Source organism: Hyla sarda, chromosome 1 (assembly GCF_029499605.1).
Source record: "Hyla sarda isolate aHylSar1 chromosome 1, aHylSar1.hap1, whole genome shotgun sequence".
NCBI classification, from domain to species: domain Eukaryota; kingdom Metazoa; phylum Chordata; class Amphibia; order Anura; family Hylidae; genus Hyla; species Hyla sarda.
The window spans coordinates 259669696-259691855 of record NC_079189.1 but is presented as its reverse complement, the minus strand read 5'-3'; the positions used below and the strand labels follow the sequence as shown (position 1 = coordinate 259691855).

Here is a 22160-nt window from a genome sequence, read left to right as displayed (position 1 = left end):
TCTGCGATCTGATGAGAGCAGGCGCGTTCAGCATAGGATGGCCATTGACAGCTTCATGCTTTTTATACTGTGCATTTAAGCATCAATAAATCCTTTTCGGAATCGGAACGGAAGGCGGCAACAGAGCAAAATGTCGGCTGCACCCGGGATTCCCAGCCAGTCTCACATGCCGGTACTTACTGGGCCCTAAGCTGGGTAGCAGTCTGCGATCTGACAAGAGCAGGCGCGCTCAGCATAGGATGGCCGTTGACATCTTCACGCCTTGTATATTGTGGATTTAAGCATCAATAAATATTTTTATTAATCGGAGAGGAAGGCGGCAACAAAGCAAAATGTCAATGGCACCTTGGATTGCCAGCCAGTCTCCCATGCCGGTAACTGCCGGGCCGCAGTCTGCGATCTGAGGAAAGCAGGCACGTTCAGGCTTAGGATGGCCGTTGACAGCTTCACACCCTGTATATTGTGGATTTAAGCATCAATAAATCCTTTTCCGAATCGGAGCGGAAGCCGGCAACAGAACAAAATGTCAATGGCACCTTGGATTGCCAGCCAGTCTCCCATGCCGGTAACTGCCGGGCAGCAGTCTGTGATCTGACAAGAACAGGCGCATTCAGCTTAGGATGGCCGTAGACATCTTCACACCCTGTATACTGTGGATTTAAGCATCAATAAATCCTTTTCGGAATCGGAGCGGAAGGCGGCAACAGAGCAAAATGTCAACGACACCTGGGATTCCCAGCCAGTCTCCCATGCTGGTACTTACCGGGCCCTAAGCTAGGTAGCAGTCTGCAATCTGACGAGAGCAGGCGCGTTCAGCTTAGGATGGCCGTTGACAGCTTTTCGCCCTTTATACTGTGCATTTAAGCATCAATAAATCCTTTTCGGAATCGGAACGGAAGGCGGCAACAGAGCAAAATGTCAACGGCAGCCGGGATTCCCAGCCAGTGTCCCATGCCGGTACTTACCGGGCCCTAAGATCTGTACCAGTCTGCGATCTGACGAGAGCAGGCGCGTTTAGCTTAGGATGACCGTCGACAGCTTCTCACCTTGTATACTGTGGATTTAAGCATCAATAAATTATTTTCGGAATCGGAGCGGAAGGCAGCAATAGAGCAAAATGTCAATAGCACCTTGGATTGCCAGCCAGTCTCCCATGCCAGTACTTGCCGGGCAGCAGTCTGCGATCTGACAAGAACAGGCACATTCAGCTTAGGATAGCCGTAGATGGCTTCACACCCTGTAAACTGTGTATTTGAGCATCAATAAATCCTTTTCGGAATCGGAGCGGAAGGCGGCTACAGAGCAAAATGTCAACAACACCTGGGATTCCCAGCCAGTCTCCCATGCTGGTATTTACCGGGCCCTAAGCTGGGTAGCAGTCTGCGATCTGACGAGAGCAGGCGCTTTCAGCTTAGGATGGCCGTTGACAGCTTCACGCCCTTTATACTGTGCATTTAAGCATCAATAAATCCTTTTCCGAATCGGAGTGGAAGGCGGCAACAGATTAAAATGTCAACTGCACCCGGGATTACCAGCCAGTCTCCCATGCTGGTACTTACCAGGCCCTAAGCTGGTTAGCAGTCTGCGATCTGACGAGAGCAGGCGCGTTCAGCTTAGGATGGCCGTTGACAGCTTCACACTTTGTATACTGTGGATTTAAGCATCAATAAATAATTTTCGGAATCGGAGCAGAAACAGAGCAAAATGTCAACTGCACTCGGGATTCCCAGCCAGTCTCCCATGCTGTTACTTACCAGGCCCGAAGCTGGGTAGCAGTCTGCGATCTGACGAGAACAGGCGCATTCATCTTAGGATGGCCGTAGACATCTTCACACCCTGTATACTGTGGATTTAAGCATCAATAAATCCTTTTCGGAATCGGAGCGGAAGGCGGCAACAGAGCAAAATGTCAACGACACCTGGGATTCCCAGCCAGTCTCCCATGCTGTTACTTACCGGGCCCTAAGCTGGGTAGCAGTCTGCGATCTGACGAGAGCAGGCGCGTTCAGCTTAGGATGGCCGTTGACAGCTTCTCGCCCTTTCTACTGTGCATTTAAGCATCAATAAATCCTTTTCGGAATCGGAACGGAAGGCGGCAACAGAGCAAAATGTCAACGGCAGCCGGGCATTCCCAGCCAGTGTCCCATGCCGGTACTTACCGGGCCCTAAGATCTGTACCAGTCTGCGATCTGACGAGAGCAGGCGCGTTAAGCTTAGGATGGCCGTCGACAGCTTCACACCTTGTATACTGTGGATTTAAGCATCAATAAATTATTTTCGGAATTCGAGCAATAGAGCAAAATGTCAATGGCAACCGGGATTCCCAGCCAGTCTCCCATGCCAGTACTTACCGGGCCCTAAGCTGGGTAGCAGTCTGCGATCTGACGAGAGCAGGCGCGTTCAGCTTAGGGTGGCCATTGACAGCTTCATGCTTTTTATACTGTGCATTTAAGCATCAATAAATCCTTTTCGGAATCAGAACGGAAGGCGGCAACAGAGCAAAATGTCAACTGCACCCGGGATTCCCAGCCAGTCTCCCATGCCGGTACTTACTGGGCCCTAAGCTGGGTAGCAGTCTGCGATCTGACGAGAGCAGGCGTGTTCAGCTTAGGATGGCCGTTGACAGCTTCGCACTTTGTATACTGTGGATTTAAGCATCAATAAATCCTTTTCGGAATCGGAGCGGAAGGCGGCAACAGAGCAAAATGTCAACGACACCTGGGATTCCCAGCCAGTCTCCCATGCTGGTACTTACCGGGCCCTAAGCTGGGTAGCAGTCTGTGTTCTGACAAGAGCAGGCGCGTTCAGCTTAGGATGGCAGTTGACAGCTTTTTGCCCTTTATACTGTGCCTTTAAGCATCAATAAATCCTTTTCGGAATCGGAACGGAAGGCGGCAACAGAGCAAAATGTCAACGGCAGCCGGGATTCCCAGCCAGTCTCCCATGCCGGTACTTACCGGGCCCTAAGATCTGTACCAGTCTGCGATCTGACGAGAGCAGGCGCGTTAAGCTTAGAATGGCCGTTGACAGCTTCACACTTTGTATACTGTGGATTTAAGCATCAATAAATAATTTTCGGAATCGGAGCAGAAACAGAGCAACATGTCAGCTGCACCCGGGATTCCCAGCCAGTCTCCCATGCTGGTACTTATCAGGCCCAAAGCTGGGTAGCAGTCTTCGCTCTGACGAGAGCAGGCGCGTTCAGCTTAGGACGGCCGTTGACATCTTCTTGCCTTGTATACTGTGCATTTAAGCATCAATAAATCCTTTTCAGAATCGGAGAGGAAGGCGGCAACAGAGCAAAATGGCAATAGCACCTGGGATTGCCAGCCAGTCTCCCATGCCCGTACTTGCCGGGCAGCAGTCTGCGATCTGACAAGAACAGGCACATTCAGCTTAGGATAGCCGTAGATGGCTTCACACCCTGTATACTGTATACTGTGGATTTAAGCATCAATAAATCCTTTTCCGAATCGGAGCGGAAGGCGGCAACAGATTAAAATGTCAACTGCACCCGGGATTCCCAGCCAGTCTCCCATGCTGGTACTTACCAGGCCCTAAGCTGGTTAGCAGTCTGCGATCTGACGAGAGCAGGCGCGTTCAGCTTAGGATGGCCGTTGACATCTTCTCGCCTTGTATACTGTGCATTTAAGCATTAATAAATCCTTTTCGGAATCGGAGAGGAAGGCGGCAACAGAGCAAAATGGCAATAGCACCTGGGATTGACAGCCAGTCTCCCATGCCCGTACTTGCCGGGCAGCAGTCTGCGATCTGACAAGACCAGGCACATTCAGCTTAGGATAGCCGTAGATTGCTTCACACCCTGTATACTGTGGATTTAAGCATCAATAAATCCTTTTCCGAATCGGAGCGGAAGGCGGCAACAGATTACATTGTCAACTGCACCCGGGATTCCCAGCCAGTCTCCCATGCTGGTACTTACCAGGCCCTAAGCTGGTTAGCAGTCTGCGATCTGACGAGAGCAGGCGCGTTCAGCTTAGGATGGCCGTTGACAGCTTCACACTTTGTATACTGTGGATTTAAGCATCAATAAATAATTTTCGGAATCGGAGCAGAAACAGAGCAAAATGTCAACTGCACTCGGGATTCCCAGCCAGTCTCCCATGCTGTTACTTACCGGGCCCGAAGCTGGGTAGCAGTCTGCTATCTGACGAGAACAGGCGCATTCATGTTAGGATGGCCGTAGACATCTTCACACCCTGTATACTGTGGATTTAAGCATCAATAAATTCTTTTCGGAATTCGAGCAATAGAGCAAATTGTCAATGGCAACCGGGATTCCCAGCCAGTCTCCCATGCCAGTACTTACCGGGCCCTAAGCTGGGTAGCAGTCTGCGATCTGACGAGAGCAGGCGCGTTCAGCTTAGGGTCGCCATTGACAGCTTCATGCTTTTTATACTGTGCATTTAAGCATCAATAAATCCTTTTCGGAATCGGAGCGGAAGGCGGCAACAGAGCAAAAGGTCAACGACACCTGGGATTCCCAGCCAGTCTCCCATGCTGGTACTTACCGGGCCCTAAGCTGGGTAGCAGTCTGTGATCTGACGAGCGCAGGCGCGTTCAGCTTAGGATGGCCGTTGACAGCTTTTTGCCCTTTATACTGTGCATTTAAGCATCAATAAATCCTTTTCGGAATCGGAACAGAGCAAAATGTCAACGGCAGTCGGGATTCCCAGCCAGTGTCCCATGCCGGTACTTACCGGGCCCTAAGATCTGTACCAGTCTGCGATCTGACGAGAGCAGGCGCGTTAAGCTTAGGATGGCCGTCGACAGCTTCACACCTTGTATACTGTGGATTTAAGCATCAATAAATTCTTTTCTGAATCGGAGCGGAAGGCAGCAATAGAGCAAAATGTCAACGGCACCCAGGATTCCCAGCCAGTCTCCCATGCCATTACTTACCGGGCCCTAAGCTGGGTAGCAGTCTGCGATCTGACGAGAGCAGGCGCGTTCAGCTTAGGATGGCCGTTGACATCTTCAAGCCTTGTATACTGTGGATTTAAGCATCAATAAATATTTTTTTTAATCGGAGAGGAAGGCGGCAACAGAGCAAAATGTCAACTGCACCCGGGATTCCCAGCCAGTCTCCCATGCTGGTACTTACCAGGCCCTAAGCTGGGTATCAGTCTGCGATCTGACGAGAGCAGGCGCGTTCAGCTTAGGATGGCCGTTGACAGCTTCACACTTTGTATACTGTGCATTTAAGCATCAATAAATCCTTTTCGGAATCGGAACGGAAGGCGGCAACAGAGCAAAATGTCAACGGCAGCCGGGATTCCCAGCCAGTGTCCCATGCCAGTACTTACCGGGCCCTAAGATCTGTACCAGTCTGCGATCTGACGAGAGCAGGCGCGTTAAGCTTAGGATGGCCGTCGACAGCTTCACACCTTGTATACTGTGGATTTAAGCATCAATAAATTCTTTTCGGAAACGGAGCGGAAGGCAGCAATAGAACAAAATGTCAACGGCAACTGGGATTCCCAGCCAGTCTCCCATGCCAGTACTTACCGGGCCCTAAGCTGGGTAAAAGTCTGCGATCTGATGAGAGCAGGCGCGTTCAGCATAGGATGGCCATTGACAGCTTCATGCTTTTTATACTGTGCATTTAAGCATCAATAAATCCTTTTCGGAATCGGAACGGAAGGCGGCAACAGAGCAAAATGTCGGCTGCACCCGGGATTCCCAGCCAGTCTCACATGCCGGTACTTACTGGGCCCTAAGCTGGGTAGCAGTCTGCGATCTGACAAGAGCAGGCGCGCTCAGCATAGGATGGCCGTTGACATCTTCACGCCTTGTATATTGTGGATTTAAGCATCAATAAATATTTTTATTAATCGGAGAGGAAGGCGGCAACAAAGCAAAATGTCAATGGCACCTTGGATTGCCAGCCAGTCTCCCATGCCGGTAACTGCCGGGCCGCAGTCTGCGATCTGAGGAAAGCAGGCACGTTCAGGCTTAGGATGGCCGTTGACAGCTTCACACCCTGTATATTGTGGATTTAAGCATCAATAAATCCTTTTCCGAATCGGAGCGGAAGCCGGCAACAGAACAAAATGTCAATGGCACCTTGGATTGCCAGCCAGTCTCCCATGCCGGTAACTGCCGGGCAGCAGTCTGTGATCTGACAAGAACAGGCGCATTCAGCTTAGGATGGCCGTAGACATCTTCACACCCTGTATACTGTGGATTTAAGCATCAATAAATCCTTTTCGGAATCGGAGCGGAAGGCGGCAACAGAGCAAAATGTCAACGACACCTGGGATTCCCAGCCAGTCTCCCATGCTGGTACTTACCGGGCCCTAAGCTAGGTAGCAGTCTGCAATCTGACGAGAGCAGGCGCGTTCAGCTTAGGATGGCCGTTGACAGCTTTTCGCCCTTTATACTGTGCATTTAAGCATCAATAAATCCTTTTCGGAATCGGAACGGAAGGCGGCAACAGAGCAAAATGTCAACGGCAGCCGGGATTCCCAGCCAGTGTCCCATGCCGGTACTTACCGGGCCCTAAGATCTGTACCAGTCTGCGATCTGACGAGAGCAGGCGCGTTTAGCTTAGGATGACCGTCGACAGCTTCTCACCTTGTATACTGTGGATTTAAGCATCAATAAATTATTTTCGGAATCGGAGCGGAAGGCAGCAATAGAGCAAAATGTCAATAGCACCTTGGATTGCCAGCCAGTCTCCCATGCCAGTACTTGCCGGGCAGCAGTCTGCGATCTGACAAGAACAGGCACATTCAGCTTAGGATAGCCGTAGATGGCTTCACACCCTGTAAACTGTGTATTTGAGCATCAATAAATCCTTTTCGGAATCGGAGCGGAAGGCGGCTACAGAGCAAAATGTCAACAACACCTGGGATTCCCAGCCAGTCTCCCATGCTGGTATTTACCGGGCCCTAAGCTGGGTAGCAGTCTGCGATCTGACGAGAGCAGGCGCTTTCAGCTTAGGATGGCCGTTGACAGCTTCACGCCCTTTATACTGTGCATTTAAGCATCAATAAATCCTTTTCCGAATCGGAGTGGAAGGCGGCAACAGATTAAAATGTCAACTGCACCCGGGATTACCAGCCAGTCTCCCATGCTGGTACTTACCAGGCCCTAAGCTGGTTAGCAGTCTGCGATCTGACGAGAGCAGGCGCGTTCAGCTTAGGATGGCCGTTGACAGCTTCACACTTTGTATACTGTGGATTTAAGCATCAATAAATAATTTTCGGAATCGGAGCAGAAACAGAGCAAAATGTCAACTGCACTCGGGATTCCCAGCCAGTCTCCCATGCTGTTACTTACCAGGCCCGAAGCTGGGTAGCAGTCTGCGATCTGACGAGAACAGGCGCATTCATCTTAGGATGGCCGTAGACATCTTCACACCCTGTATACTGTGGATTTAAGCATCAATAAATCCTTTTCGGAATCGGAGCGGAAGGCGGCAACAGAGCAAAATGTCAACGACACCTGGGATTCCCAGCCAGTCTCCCATGCTGTTACTTACCGGGCCCTAAGCTGGGTAGCAGTCTGCGATCTGACGAGAGCAGGCGCGTTCAGCTTAGGATGGCCGTTGACAGCTTCTCGCCCTTTCTACTGTGCATTTAAGCATCAATAAATCCTTTTCGGAATCGGAACGGAAGGCGGCAACAGAGCAAAATGTCAACGGCAGCCGGGCATTCCCAGCCAGTGTCCCATGCCGGTACTTACCGGGCCCTAAGATCTGTACCAGTCTGCGATCTGACGAGAGCAGGCGCGTTAAGCTTAGGATGGCCGTCGACAGCTTCACACCTTGTATACTGTGGATTTAAGCATCAATAAATTATTTTCGGAATTCGAGCAATAGAGCAAAATGTCAATGGCAACCGGGATTCCCAGCCAGTCTCCCATGCCAGTACTTACCGGGCCCTAAGCTGGGTAGCAGTCTGCGATCTGACGAGAGCAGGCGCGTTCAGCTTAGGGTGGCCATTGACAGCTTCATGCTTTTTATACTGTGCATTTAAGCATCAATAAATCCTTTTCGGAATCAGAACGGAAGGCGGCAACAGAGCAAAATGTCAACTGCACCCGGGATTCCCAGCCAGTCTCCCATGCCGGTACTTACTGGGCCCTAAGCTGGGTAGCAGTCTGCGATCTGACGAGAGCAGGCGTGTTCAGCTTAGGATGGCCGTTGACAGCTTCGCACTTTGTATACTGTGGATTTAAGCATCAATAAATCCTTTTCGGAATCGGAGCGGAAGGCGGCAACAGAGCAAAATGTCAACGACACCTGGGATTCCCAGCCAGTCTCCCATGCTGGTACTTACCGGGCCCTAAGCTGGGTAGCAGTCTGTGTTCTGACAAGAGCAGGCGCGTTCAGCTTAGGATGGCAGTTGACAGCTTTTTGCCCTTTATACTGTGCCTTTAAGCATCAATAAATCCTTTTCGGAATCGGAACGGAAGGCGGCAACAGAGCAAAATGTCAACGGCAGCCGGGATTCCCAGCCAGTCTCCCATGCCGGTACTTACCGGGCCCTAAGATCTGTACCAGTCTGCGATCTGACGAGAGCAGGCGCGTTAAGCTTAGAATGGCCGTTGACAGCTTCACACTTTGTATACTGTGGATTTAAGCATCAATAAATAATTTTCGGAATCGGAGCAGAAACAGAGCAACATGTCAGCTGCACCCGGGATTCCCAGCCAGTCTCCCATGCTGGTACTTATCAGGCCCAAAGCTGGGTAGCAGTCTTCGCTCTGACGAGAGCAGGCGCGTTCAGCTTAGGACGGCCGTTGACATCTTCTTGCCTTGTATACTGTGCATTTAAGCATCAATAAATCCTTTTCAGAATCGGAGAGGAAGGCGGCAACAGAGCAAAATGGCAATAGCACCTGGGATTGCCAGCCAGTCTCCCATGCCCGTACTTGCCGGGCAGCAGTCTGCGATCTGACAAGAACAGGCACATTCAGCTTAGGATAGCCGTAGATGGCTTCACACCCTGTATACTGTATACTGTGGATTTAAGCATCAATAAATCCTTTTCCGAATCGGAGCGGAAGGCGGCAACAGATTAAAATGTCAACTGCACCCGGGATTCCCAGCCAGTCTCCCATGCTGGTACTTACCAGGCCCTAAGCTGGTTAGCAGTCTGCGATCTGACGAGAGCAGGCGCGTTCAGCTTAGGATGGCCGTTGACATCTTCTCGCCTTGTATACTGTGCATTTAAGCATTAATAAATCCTTTTCGGAATCGGAGAGGAAGGCGGCAACAGAGCAAAATGGCAATAGCACCTGGGATTGACAGCCAGTCTCCCATGCCCGTACTTGCCGGGCAGCAGTCTGCGATCTGACAAGACCAGGCACATTCAGCTTAGGATAGCCGTAGATTGCTTCACACCCTGTATACTGTGGATTTAAGCATCAATAAATCCTTTTCCGAATCGGAGCGGAAGGCGGCAACAGATTACATTGTCAACTGCACCCGGGATTCCCAGCCAGTCTCCCATGCTGGTACTTACCAGGCCCTAAGCTGGTTAGCAGTCTGCGATCTGACGAGAGCAGGCGCGTTCAGCTTAGGATGGCCGTTGACAGCTTCACACTTTGTATACTGTGGATTTAAGCATCAATAAATAATTTTCGGAATCGGAGCAGAAACAGAGCAAAATGTCAACTGCACTCGGGATTCCCAGCCAGTCTCCCATGCTGTTACTTACCGGGCCCGAAGCTGGGTAGCAGTCTGCTATCTGACGAGAACAGGCGCATTCATGTTAGGATGGCCGTAGACATCTTCACACCCTGTATACTGTGGATTTAAGCATCAATAAATTCTTTTCGGAATTCGAGCAATAGAGCAAATTGTCAATGGCAACCGGGATTCCCAGCCAGTCTCCCATGCCAGTACTTACCGGGCCCTAAGCTGGGTAGCAGTCTGCGATCTGACGAGAGCAGGCGCGTTCAGCTTAGGGTCGCCATTGACAGCTTCATGCTTTTTATACTGTGCATTTAAGCATCAATAAATCCTTTTCGGAATCGGAGCGGAAGGCGGCAACAGAGCAAAAGGTCAACGACACCTGGGATTCCCAGCCAGTCTCCCATGCTGGTACTTACCGGGCCCTAAGCTGGGTAGCAGTCTGTGATCTGACGAGCGCAGGCGCGTTCAGCTTAGGATGGCCGTTGACAGCTTTTTGCCCTTTATACTGTGCATTTAAGCATCAATAAATCCTTTTCGGAATCGGAACAGAGCAAAATGTCAACGGCAGTCGGGATTCCCAGCCAGTGTCCCATGCCGGTACTTACCGGGCCCTAAGATCTGTACCAGTCTGCGATCTGACGAGAGCAGGCGCGTTAAGCTTAGGATGGCCGTCGACAGCTTCACACCTTGTATACTGTGGATTTAAGCATCAATAAATTCTTTTCTGAATCGGAGCGGAAGGCAGCAATAGAGCAAAATGTCAACGGCACCCAGGATTCCCAGCCAGTCTCCCATGCCATTACTTACCGGGCCCTAAGCTGGGTAGCAGTCTGCGATCTGACGAGAGCAGGCGCGTTCAGCTTAGGATGGCCGTTGACATCTTCAAGCCTTGTATACTGTGGATTTAAGCATCAATAAATATTTTTTTTAATCGGAGAGGAAGGCGGCAACAGAGCAAAATGTCAACTGCACCCGGGATTCCCAGCCAGTCTCCCATGCTGGTACTTACCAGGCCCTAAGCTGGGTATCAGTCTGCGATCTGACGAGAGCAGGCGCGTTCAGCTTAGGATGGCCGTTGACAGCTTCACACTTTGTATACTGTGCATTTAAGCATCAATAAATCCTTTTCGGAATCGGAACGGAAGGCGGCAACAGAGCAAAATGTCAACGGCAGCCGGGATTCCCAGCCAGTGTCCCATGCCAGTACTTACCGGGCCCTAAGATCTGTACCAGTCTGCGATCTGACGAGAGCAGGCGCGTTAAGCTTAGGATGGCCGTCGACAGCTTCACACCTTGTATACTGTGGATTTAAGCATCAATAAATTCTTTTCGGAAACGGAGCGGAAGGCAGCAATAGAACAAAATGTCAACGGCAACTGGGATTCCCAGCCAGTCTCCCATGCCAGTACTTACCGGGCCCTAAGCTGGGTAAAAGTCTGCGATCTGATGAGAGCAGGCGCGTTCAGCATAGGATGGCCATTGACAGCTTCATGCTTTTTATACTGTGCATTTAAGCATCAATAAATCCTTTTCGGAATCGGAACGGAAGGCGGCAACAGAGCAAAATGTCGGCTGCACCCGGGATTCCCAGCCAGTCTCACATGCCGGTACTTACTGGGCCCTAAGCTGGGTAGCAGTCTGCGATCTGACAAGAGCAGGCGCGCTCAGCATAGGATGGCCGTTGACATCTTCACGCCTTGTATATTGTGGATTTAAGCATCAATAAATATTTTTATTAATCGGAGAGGAAGGCGGCAACAAAGCAAAATGTCAATGGCACCTTGGATTGCCAGCCAGTCTCCCATGCCGGTAACTGCCGGGCAGCAGTCTGCGATCTGAGGAAAGCAGGCACGTTCAGGCTTAGGATGGCCGTTGACAGCTTCACACCCTGTATATTGTGGATTTAAGCATCAATAAATCCTTTTCCGAATCGGAGCGGAAGCCGGCAACAGAACAAAATGTCAATGGCACCTTGGACTGCCAGCCAGTCTCCCATGCCGGTAACTGCCGGGCAGCAGTCTGTGATCTGACAAGAACAGGCGCATTCAGCTTAGGATGGCCGTAGACATCTTCACACCCTGTATACTGTGGATTTAAGCATCAATAAATCCTTTTCGGAATCGGAGCGGAAGGCGGCAACAGAGCAAAATGTCAACGACACCTGGGATTCCCAGCCAGTCTCCCATGCTGGTACTTACCGGGCCCTAAGCTAGGTAGCAGTCTGCAATCTGACGAGAGCAGGCGCGTTCAGCTTAGGATGGCCGTTGACTGCTTTTCGCCCTTTATACTGTGCATTTAAGCATCAATAAATCCTTTTCGGAATCGGAACGGAAGGCGGCAACAGAGCAAAATGTCAACGGCAGCCGGGATTCCCAGCCAGTGTCCCATGCCGGTACTTACCGGGCCCTAAGATCTGTACCAGTCTGCGATCTGACGAGAGCAGGCGCGTTTAGCTTAGGATGACCGTCGACAGCTTCTCACCTTGTATACTGTGGATTTAAGCATCAATAAATTATTTTCGGAATCGGAGCGGAAGGCAGCAATAGAGCAAAATGTCAATAGCACCTTGGATTGCCAGCCAGTCTCCCATGCCAGTACTTGCCGGGCAGCAGTCTGCGATCTGACAAGAACAGGCACATTCAGCTTAGGATAGCCGTAGATGGCTTCACACCCTGTAAACTGTGTATTTGAGCATCAATAAATCCTTTTCGGAATCGGAGCGGAAGGCGGCTACAGAGCAAAATGTCAACAACACCTGGGATTCCCAGCCAGTCTCCCATGCTGGTATTTACCGGGCCCTAAGCTGGGTAGCAGTCTGCGATCTGACAAGAGCAGGCGCTTTCAGCTTAGGATGGCCGTTGACAGCTTCACGCCCTTTATACTGTGCATTTAAGCATCAATAAATCCTTTTCCGAATCGGAGTGGAAGGCGGCAACAGATTAAAATGTCAACTGCACCCGGGATTCCCAGCCAGTCTCCCATGCTGGTACTTACCAGGCCCTAAGCTGGGTAGCAGTCTGCGATCTGACGAGAGCAGGCGCGTTCAGCTTAGGATGGCCATTGACAGCTTCACACTTTGTATACTGTGCATTTAAGCATCAATAAATCCTTTTCGGAATCGGAACGGATGGCGGCAACAGAGCAAAATGTCAACGGCAGCCGGAAATTCCCATTCAGTGTCCCATGCCGGTACTTACCGGGCCCTAAGATCTGTACCAGTCTGCGATCTGACGAGAGCAGGCGCGTTAAGCTTAGGATGGCCGTTGACAGCCTCACACCCTGTATTTTGTGGATTTAAGCATCAATAAATCCTTTTCTGAATCGGAGCGGAAGGCAGCAATAGAGCAAAATGTCAACGGCAACCGGGATTCCCAGCCAGTCTCCCATGCCAGTACGTACCTGGCCCTAAGCTGGGTAGCAGTCTGCAATCTGACGAGAGCAGGCGCATTCAGCTTAGGATGGCCGTTGACAGCTTAACACTTTGTATACTGTGGATTTAAGCATCAATAAATAATTTTCGGAATCGGAGCAGAAACAGAGCAAAACGTCAACTGCACTCGGGATTCCCAGCCAGTCTCCCATGCTGGTACTTACCAGGCCCGCAGCTGGGTAGCAGTCTGCGATCTGCCGAGAACAGGCGCATTCAGCTTAGGATGGCTGTAGACATCTTCACACCCTGTATACTGTGGATTTAAGCATCAATAAATCCTTTTCGGAATCGGAGCGGAAAGCGGCAACAGAGCAAAACGTCAACTGCACCCGGGATACCCAGCCAGTCTCCCATGCTGTTACTTACCGGGCCCTAAGCTGGATAGCAGTCTGCGATCTGACGAGAGCCGGCGCGTTCAGCTTAGGATGGCCGTTGACAGCTTCATGCTTTTTATACTGTGCATTTAAGCATCAATAAATCCTTTTCGGAATCGGAACGGAAGGCGGCAACAGAGCAAAATGTCAACGGCAGCCGGGATTCCCAGCCAGTGTCCCATGCCGGTACTTTCCGGGCCTTAAGATCTGTACCAGTCTGCGATCTGACGAGAGCAGGCGCGTTAAACTTAGGATGGCCGTCGACAGCTTCACACCTTTTATACTGTGGATTTAAGCATCAATAAATTATTTTCGGAATCGGAGCGGAAGGAAGCAATAGAGCAAAATGTCAACGGCACCTGGGATTCCCAGCCAGTCTCCCATGCCGGTACTTACCGGGCCCTAAGCTGGGTAGCAGTCTGCGATCTGACGAGAGCAGGCAAGTTCAGCTTAGGATGACAGTTGACATCTTCACGCCTTGTATACTGTGGATTTAAGTATCAATAAATATTTTTTTTAATTGGAGAGGAAGGCGGCAACAGAGCAAAATGTCAATAGCACATTGGATTGCCAGCCAGTCTCCCATGCCCGTACTTGCCGGGCAGCAGTCTGCGATCTGACAAGAACAGACGCATTCAGCTTAGGATAGCCGTAGACTGCTTCACACCCTGTATATTGTGGATTTAAGCATCAATAAATCCTTTTCGGAATCGGAGCAAAATGTCTACAGAGCTACAGAGCAAAATGTCAACAACACCTGAGATTCCCAGCCAGTCTCCCATGCTGGTACTTACCGGGCCCTAAGCTGGGTAGCAGTCTGCGATCTGACGAGAGCAGGCGCGTTCAGCTTAGGATGGCCGTTGACAGCTTCATGCCCTTTATACTGTGCATTTAAGCATCAATAAATCCTTTTCCGAATCGGAGCGGAAGGCGGCAACAGATTAAAATGTCAACTGCACCCGGGATTCCCAGCAAGTGTCCCATGCTGGTACTTACCAGGCCCTAAGCTGGGTAGCAGTCTGCGATCTGACGAGAGCAGGCGCGTTCAGCTTGGATGGCCGTTGACAGCTTCACACTTTGTATACTGTGCATTTAAGCATCAATAAATCCTTTTCGGAATCGGAACGGAAGGAGGCAACAAAGCAAAATGTCAAATGCAGCCGGGATTCCCAGCCAGTGTCCCATGCCGGTACTTACCGGGCCCTAAGATCTGTACCAGTCTGCGATCTGACGAGAGCAGGCGCGTTAAGCTTAGGATGGCCGTCGACAGCTTCACACCTTATATACTGTGGATTTAAGCATCAATAAATTCTTTTCGGAATCGGAGCGGAAGGCAGCAATAGAGCAAAATGTCAACGGCAACCGGGATTCCCAGCCAGTCTCCCATGCCAGTACTTACCGGGCCCGAAGCTGGGTAGCAGTCTGCGATCTGACGAGAGCAGGCGCGTTCAGCTTAGGATGGCCGTTGCCATCTTCAAGCCTTGTATACTGTGGATTTAAGCATCAATAAATATTTTTTTAATCGGAGAGGAAGGCGGCAACAGAGCAAAATGTCAATAGCACCTTGGATTGCCAGCCAGTCTCCCATGCCCGTACTTGCCGGGCAGCAGTCTGCGATCTGACAAGTACAGGCACATTCAGCTTAGGATGGCCGTAGACGGCTTCACACCCTGTATACTGTGGATTTAAGCATCAATAAATCCTTTTCGGAATCGGAGCGGAAGGCGGCTACAGAGCAAAATGTCAACTGCACCCGGGATTCCCAGCCAGTCTCCCATGGCGGTACTTACTGGGCCCTAAGCTGGGTAGCAGTCTGCGATCTGACGAGAGCAGGCGCGTTCAGCTTACGATGGCTGTTGACATCTTTACGACTTGTATATTGTGGATTTAAGCATCAATAAATATTTTTATTAATCGGAGAAGAAGGCGGCAACAGAGAAAAATGTCAATGGCACCTTGGATTGCCAGCCAGTCTCCCATGCCGGTATCTGCCGGGCAGCAGTCTGCGGTCTGAGGAGAGCAGGCACGTTCAGGCTTAGGATGGCCGTTGACAGCTTCACACCCTGTATATTGTGGATTTAAGCATCAATAAATCCTTTTCCGAATCGGAGCGGAAGGCGGCAACAGATTAAAATGTCAACTGCACCCGGGATTCCCAGCCAGTTTCCCATGCAGATACTTACCAGGCCCTAAGCTGGGTAGCAGTCTGCGATCTGACGAGAGCAGGCGCGTTCAGCTTAGGATGGCCGTTGACAGCTTCACACTTTGTATACTGTGCATTTAAGCATCAATAAATTCTTTTCGGAATCGGAGCGGAAGGCAGCAATAGAGCAAAATGTCAACGGCAACCGGGATTCCCAGCCAGTCTCCCATGCCAGTACGTACCTGGCCCTAAGCTGGGTAGCAGTCTGCGATCTGACGAGAGCAGGAGCGTTCAGCTTAGGACGGTCATTGACAGCTTCATGCTTTTTATACTGTGCATTTAAGCATCAATAAATCCTTTTCGGGATCGGAACGGAAGGCGGCAACAGAGCAAAATGTCAACTGCATCCGGGATTCCCAGCCAGTGTCCCATGCCGGTACTTACCGGGCCCTAAGATCTGTACCAGTCTGCGATCTGACGAGAGCAGGCTCGTTAAGCTTAGGATGGCCGTCGACAGCTTCACACCTTGTATACTGTGGATTTAAGCATCAATAAATTCTTTTCGGAATCGGAGCGGAAGGCAGCAATAGAGCAAAATGTCAACGGCAACTGGGATTCCCAGCCAGTCTCCCATGCCAGTACGTACCTGGCCCTAAGCTGGGTAGCAGTCTGCGATCTGACGAGAGCAGGCGAGTTCAGCTTAGGACGGCCATTGACAGCTTCATGCTTTTTATACTGTGCATTTAAGCATCAATAAATCCTTTTCGGAATCGGAACGGAAGGCGGCAACAGAGCAAAATGTCAACTGCATCCGGGATTCCCAGCCAGTCTCCCATGCCGGTACATACTGGGCCCTAAGCTGCGTAGCAGTCTGCGATCTGACGAGAGCAGGCGCGTTAAGCTTAGGATGGCCGTCAACAGCTTCACACCTTGTATACTGTCGATTTAAGCATCAATAAATTATTTTCGGAATCGGAGCGGAAGGCAGCAATAGAGCAAAATGGCAACGGCACCCGGGATTCCCAGCCAGTCTCCCATGCCAGTACTTACCGGGCCCTAAGTTGGGTAGCAGTCTGCGATCTGACGAGAGCAGGCGTGTTCAGCTTAGGATGGCCGTTGACATCTTTACGCCTTGTATATTGTGGATTTAAGCATCAATAAATATTTTTTTTAATCGGAGAGGAAGGCGGCAACAGAGCAAAATGTCAATAGCACCTTGGATTGCCAGCCAGTCTCCCATGCCCGTACTTGCCGTCAGCAGTCTGCGATCTGACAAGAACAGGCACATTCAGCTTAGGATAGCCGTAGACGGCTTCACACACTGTATACTGTGGATTTAAGCATCAATAAATCCTTTTCGGAATCGGAGCGGAAGGTGGCTACAGAGCAAAATGTCAACAACACCTGGGATTCCTAGCCAGTCTCCCATGCTGGTACTTACCGGGCCCTAAGCTGGGTAGCAGTCTGCGATCTGACGAGAGCAGGCGCATTCAGCTTAGGATGGCCGTTGACTTCTTCACGCCTTGTATACTGTGGATTTAAGCATCAATAAATATTTTTTTTAATCGGAGAGGAAGGCGGCAACAGAGCAAAATGTCAATAGCACCTTGGATTGCCAGCCAGTCTCCCATGCCTGTACTTGCCGGGCAGCAGTCTGCGATCTGACAAGAACAGGAGCATTTAGCTTAGGATAGCCATAGACGGCTTCACACCCTGTATACTGTGGATTTAAGCATCAATAAATCCTTTTCGAAATCGGAGCAAAATGTCTACAGAGCTACAGAGCAAAATGTCAACAACACCTGGGATTCCCAGCCAGTCTCCCATGCTGGTACTTACCGGGCCCTAAGCTGGGTAGCAGTCTGCAATCTGACGAGAGCAGGCGCGTTCAGCTTAGGATGGCCGTTGACAGCTTCTCGACCTTTATACTGTGCATTTAAGCATCAATAAATCCTTTTTGGAATCGGAACGGAAGGCGGCAACAGAGCAAATTGTCAACTGCACCCGGGATTCCCAGCCAGTCTCCCATGCCGGTACTTACTGGGCCCTAAGATGCGTAGCAGTCTGCGATCTGACGAGAACAGGCGTGTTCAGCTTAGGATGGCCGTTGACATCTTCACGCCTTGTATACTGTGGATTTAAGCATCAATAAATATTTTTTTTAATCGGAGAGGAAGGCGGCAACAGAGCAAAATTTCAATAGCACCTTGGATTGCCAGCCAGTCTCCCATGCCCGTACTTGCCGGGCAGCAGTCTGCGATCTGACAAGAACAGGCGCATTCATCTTAGGATAGCCGTAGAATGCTTCACACCCTGTATACTGTGGATTTAAGCATCAATAAATCCTTTTCGGAATCGGAGCGGAAGGCGGCTACAGAGCAAAATGTCTACAACAACTGGGATTCCCAGCCAGTCTCCCATGCTGGTACTTACCGGGCCCTAAGCTGGGTAGCAGTCTGCGATCTGACCAGAGCTGGCGCGTTTAGCTTAGGATGGCCGTTGACGGCTTCACGCCCTTTATACTAAGCATTTAAGCATCAATAAATCCTTTTCCGAATCGGAGCGGAAGGCGGCAACAGATTAAATTGTCAACGGCACCCGGGATTCCCAGCCAGTCTCCCATGCTGGTACTTACCAGGCCCTAAGCTGGGTATCAGTCTGCGATCTGACGAGAGCAGGCGCGTTCAGCTTAGGATGGCCGTTGACAGCTTCACACTTTGTATACTGTGGATTTAAGCATCAATAAATCCTTTTCGGAATCGGAACGGAACGCGGCAACAGAGCAAAATGTCAACGGCAGCCGGGATTCCCAGCCAGTGTCCCATGCCGGTACTTACCGGTCCCTAAGATCTGTACCAGTTTGCGATCTGACGAGAGCAGGCGCGTTAAACTTAGGATGGCCGTCGACAGCTTCACACCTTGTATACTGTGGATTTAAGCATCAATAAATTATTTTCGGAATCGGAACGGAAGGCGGCAACAGAGCAAAATGTCAACGGCAGCCTAGATTCCCAGCCAGTGTCCCATGCCGGTACTTACCGGGCCCTAAGATCTGTACCAGTCTGCGATCTGACGAGAGCAGGCGCGTTAAGCTTAGGATGGCCGTCGACAGCTTCACACCTTGTATACTGTGGATTTAAGCATCAATAAATTCTTTTCGGAATCGGAGCGGAAGGCAGCAATAGAGCAAGATGTCAATGGCAATGGCAACCGTGATTCCCAGCCAGTCTCCCATGCCAGTACTTACCGGGCCCTAAGCTGGGTAGCAGTCTGCGATCTGACAAGAGCAGGCGCGTTCAGCTTAGGATGGCCTTTGACAGCTTCGTGTTTTTTATACTGTGCATTTAAGCATCAATAAATCCTTTTCGGAATCGGAACAGAAAGCGGCAACAGAGCAAAATGTCAACTGCACCCGGGATTCCCAGCCAGTCTCCCATGCCGGTACTTACTAAACCCTAAGCTGCGTAGCAGTCTGCAATCTGACGAGAGCAGGCGCGTTCAGCTTAGGATGGCCGTTGACATCTTCAAGACTTGGATACTGTGGATTTAAGCATCAATAAATATTTTTTTTAATCGGAGAGGAAGGCGGCAATAGAGCAAAATGTCAATAGCACCTTGGATTGCCAGCCAGTCTCCCATGCCCGTACTTGCCGGGCAGCAGTCTGCGATCTGACAAGAACAGGCGCATTCAGCTTAGAATAGCCTTAGACGGCTTCACACCCTGTATACTGTGGATTTAAGCATCAATAAATCCTTTTCGAAATCGGAGCAAAATGTCTACAGAGCTACAGAGCAAAATGTCAACAACACCTGAGATTCCCAGCCAGTCTCCCATGCTGGTATTTACCAGGCCCTAAGCTGGGTAGCAGTCTGCTATCTGACGAGAGCAGGCGCATTCAGCTTAGAATGGCCGTTGACAGCTTCACACCCTTTATACTGTGCATTTAAGCATCAATAAATCCTTTTCCGAATCGGAGCGGAAGGCGGCAACAGAGCAAAATGTCAACGGCAGCCGGGATTCCCAGCCAGTGTCCCATGCCGGTACTTACCGGGCCCTAAGATCTGTACCAGTCTGCGATCTGACGAGAGCAGGCGCGTTAAGCTTAGGATGGCCGTCGACAGCTTCACACCTTGTATACTGTGGATTTAAGCATCAATAAATATTTTTTTTAAATCGGAGAGGAAGGCGGCAACAGAGCAAAATGACAATAGCACCTTGGATTGCCAGCCAGTCTCCCATGCCCGTACTTGCCGGGCAGCAGTCTGCGATCTGACAAGAACAGGCGCATTCAGCTTAGGATAGCCGTAGACGGCTTCACACCCTGTATATTGTGGATTTAAGCATCAATAAATCCTTTTCGGAATCGGAGCAAAATGTCTACAGAGCTACAGAGCAAAATGTCAACAACACCTGAGATTCCCAGCCAGTCTCCCATGCTGGTACTTACCAGGCCCTAAGCTGGGTAAAAGTCTGCGATCTGACGAGAGCAGGCGCGTTAAGCTTAGGATGGCCGTCGACAGCTTCACACCTTGTATACTGTGGATTTAAGCATCAATAAATTATTTTCGGAATCGGAGCGGAAGGCAGCAATAGAGCAAAATGTCAACGGCAACCGGGTTTCCCAGCCAGTCTCCCATGCTGGTACTTACCAGGCCCGAAGCTGGGTAGCAGCCTGCGATCTGACGAGAACAAGCGCATTCAGCTTAGGATGGCCGTAGACATCTTCACATCCTGTATACTGTATACTGTATACTGTGGATTTAAGCATCAATAAATCCTTTTCGGAATCGGAGCGGAAGGCGGCAACAGAGCAAAATGTCAACGACACCTGGGATTCCCAGCCAGTCTCCCATGCTGGTACTTACCGGGCCCTAAGCTGGGTAGCAGTCTGCGATCTGACGAGAGCAGGCGCGTTCAGCTTAGGATGGCCGTTTACAGCTTCCCGCCCTTTATACTGTGCATTTAAGCATCAATAAATCCTTTTCGGAATCGGAACGGAAGGAGGCAACAGAGCAAAATGTCAACGGTAGTCGTGATTCCCAGCCAGTCTCCCATGCCAATACTTCCCGGGCACTAAGCTGGGTAGCAGTCTGCGATCTGACGAGAGGAGGCGCGTTCAGCTTAGGATGGCCATTGACAAATGCATGCTTTTTATACTGTGCATTTAAGCATCAATAAATCCTTTTCGGAATCGGAACGGAAGGCGGCAACAGAGCAAAATGTCAACTGCACCCGGGATTCCCAGCCAGTCTCCCATGCCGGTACTTACTGGGCCCTAAGCGGCGTAGCAGTCTGCGATCTGACGAGAGCAGGCGCGTTCAGCTTAGGATGGCCGTTGACATCTTCACGCCTTGTATACTGTAGATTTAAGCATCAATAAATATTTTTTTTAATCGGAGAGGAAGGCGGCAACAGAGCAAAATGTGAATAGCACCTTGGATTGCCAGCCAGTCTCCCATGCCCGTACTTGCCGGGCAGCAGTCTGCGATCTGACAAAAACAGGCGCATTCAGCTTAGGATAGCCGTAGACGGCTTCACACCCTGTATACTGTGGATTTAAGCATCAATAAATCCTTTTCGGATTCGAAGCAAAATGTCTACAGAGCTACAGAGCAAAATGTCAACAACACCTGAGATTCCCAGCCAGTCTCCTATGCTGGTACTTACCGGGCCCTAAGCTGGGTAGCAGTCTGCGATCTGACGAGAGCAGGCGCGTTCAGCTTAGGATGGCCGTTGACAGCTTCACACTTTGTATACTGTGCATTTAAGCATCAATAAATCCTTTTCCGAATCGGAGCGGAAGGCGGCAACAGATTAAAATGTCAACTGCACCCGGGATTCCCAGCCAGTCTCCCATGCTGGTACTTACCAGGCCCTAAGCTGGGTAACAGTCTGCGATCTGACGAGAGCAGGCGCGTTCAGCTTAGGATGGCCGTTGACAGCTTCACACTTTGTATACTGTGCATTTAAGCATCAATAAATCCTTTTCGGAATTGGAACGGAAGGCGGCAACAGAGCAAAATGTCAACGGCAGCCGGGATTCCCAGCCAGTGTCCCATGCCGGTACTTACCGGGCCCTAAGATCTGTACCAGTCTGCGATCTGACGAGAGCAGGCGCGTTAAGCTTAGGATGGCCGTCGACAGCTTCACACCTTGTATACTGTGGATTTAAGCATCAATAAATTATTTTCGGAATCGGAGCGGAAGGCAGCAATAGAGCAAAATGTCAACGGCAACCGGGATTCCCAGCCAGTCTCCCATGCCAGTACTTAACGGGCCCTAAGCTGGGTAGCAGTCTGCGATCTGACGAGAGCAGGCACGTTCAGCTTAGGATGGCCATTGATAGCTTCATGCTTTTTATACTATGCATTTAAGCATCAATAAATCCTTTTCGGAATCGGAACGGAAGGCGGCAACAGAGCAAAATGTCAACTGCACCCGGGATTCCCAGCCAGTCTCCCATGCTGGTACTTACTGGGCCCTAAGCTGGGTAGCAGTCTGCGATCTGACGAGAGCAGGCGCGTTCAGCTTAGGATGGCCGTTGA

At 50.4% G+C, this 22160-nt stretch overlaps 15 pseudogenes; all 15 read right to left on the bottom strand.

Moving 5' to 3' along the window:
* Nucleotides 1–1308: 1308 nt before the first annotated feature.
* Nucleotides 1309–1428, bottom strand: LOC130352303 (5S ribosomal RNA; annotated as a pseudogene).
* An 82-nt stretch (nt 1429–1510) lies between these two features.
* On the bottom strand, nt 1511–1630 carry LOC130352382 (5S ribosomal RNA; annotated as a pseudogene).
* A 1872-nt stretch (nt 1631–3502) lies between these two features.
* On the bottom strand, nt 3503–3622 carry LOC130314292 (5S ribosomal RNA; annotated as a pseudogene).
* Nucleotides 3623–3894: 272 nt separating this feature from the next.
* LOC130314170 (5S ribosomal RNA) lies at nt 3895–4014 on the bottom strand (annotated as a pseudogene).
* A 2845-nt stretch (nt 4015–6859) lies between these two features.
* LOC130352302 (5S ribosomal RNA) lies at nt 6860–6979 on the bottom strand (annotated as a pseudogene).
* Nucleotides 6980–7061: 82 nt separating this feature from the next.
* On the bottom strand, nt 7062–7181 carry LOC130352381 (5S ribosomal RNA; annotated as a pseudogene).
* Nucleotides 7182–9053: 1872 nt separating this feature from the next.
* LOC130314051 (5S ribosomal RNA) lies at nt 9054–9173 on the bottom strand (annotated as a pseudogene).
* A 272-nt stretch (nt 9174–9445) lies between these two features.
* LOC130313271 (5S ribosomal RNA) lies at nt 9446–9565 on the bottom strand (annotated as a pseudogene).
* A 4651-nt stretch (nt 9566–14216) lies between these two features.
* LOC130334283 (5S ribosomal RNA) lies at nt 14217–14336 on the bottom strand (annotated as a pseudogene).
* A 485-nt stretch (nt 14337–14821) lies between these two features.
* Nucleotides 14822–14941, bottom strand: LOC130352752 (5S ribosomal RNA; annotated as a pseudogene).
* A 2065-nt stretch (nt 14942–17006) lies between these two features.
* Nucleotides 17007–17126, bottom strand: LOC130347210 (5S ribosomal RNA; annotated as a pseudogene).
* A 1074-nt stretch (nt 17127–18200) lies between these two features.
* Nucleotides 18201–18320, bottom strand: LOC130316737 (5S ribosomal RNA; annotated as a pseudogene).
* A 2111-nt stretch (nt 18321–20431) lies between these two features.
* Nucleotides 20432–20551, bottom strand: LOC130352244 (5S ribosomal RNA; annotated as a pseudogene).
* Nucleotides 20552–21233: 682 nt separating this feature from the next.
* On the bottom strand, nt 21234–21353 carry LOC130323881 (5S ribosomal RNA; annotated as a pseudogene).
* An 82-nt stretch (nt 21354–21435) lies between these two features.
* On the bottom strand, nt 21436–21555 carry LOC130330667 (5S ribosomal RNA; annotated as a pseudogene).
* Nucleotides 21556–22160: the final 605 nt, after the last annotated feature.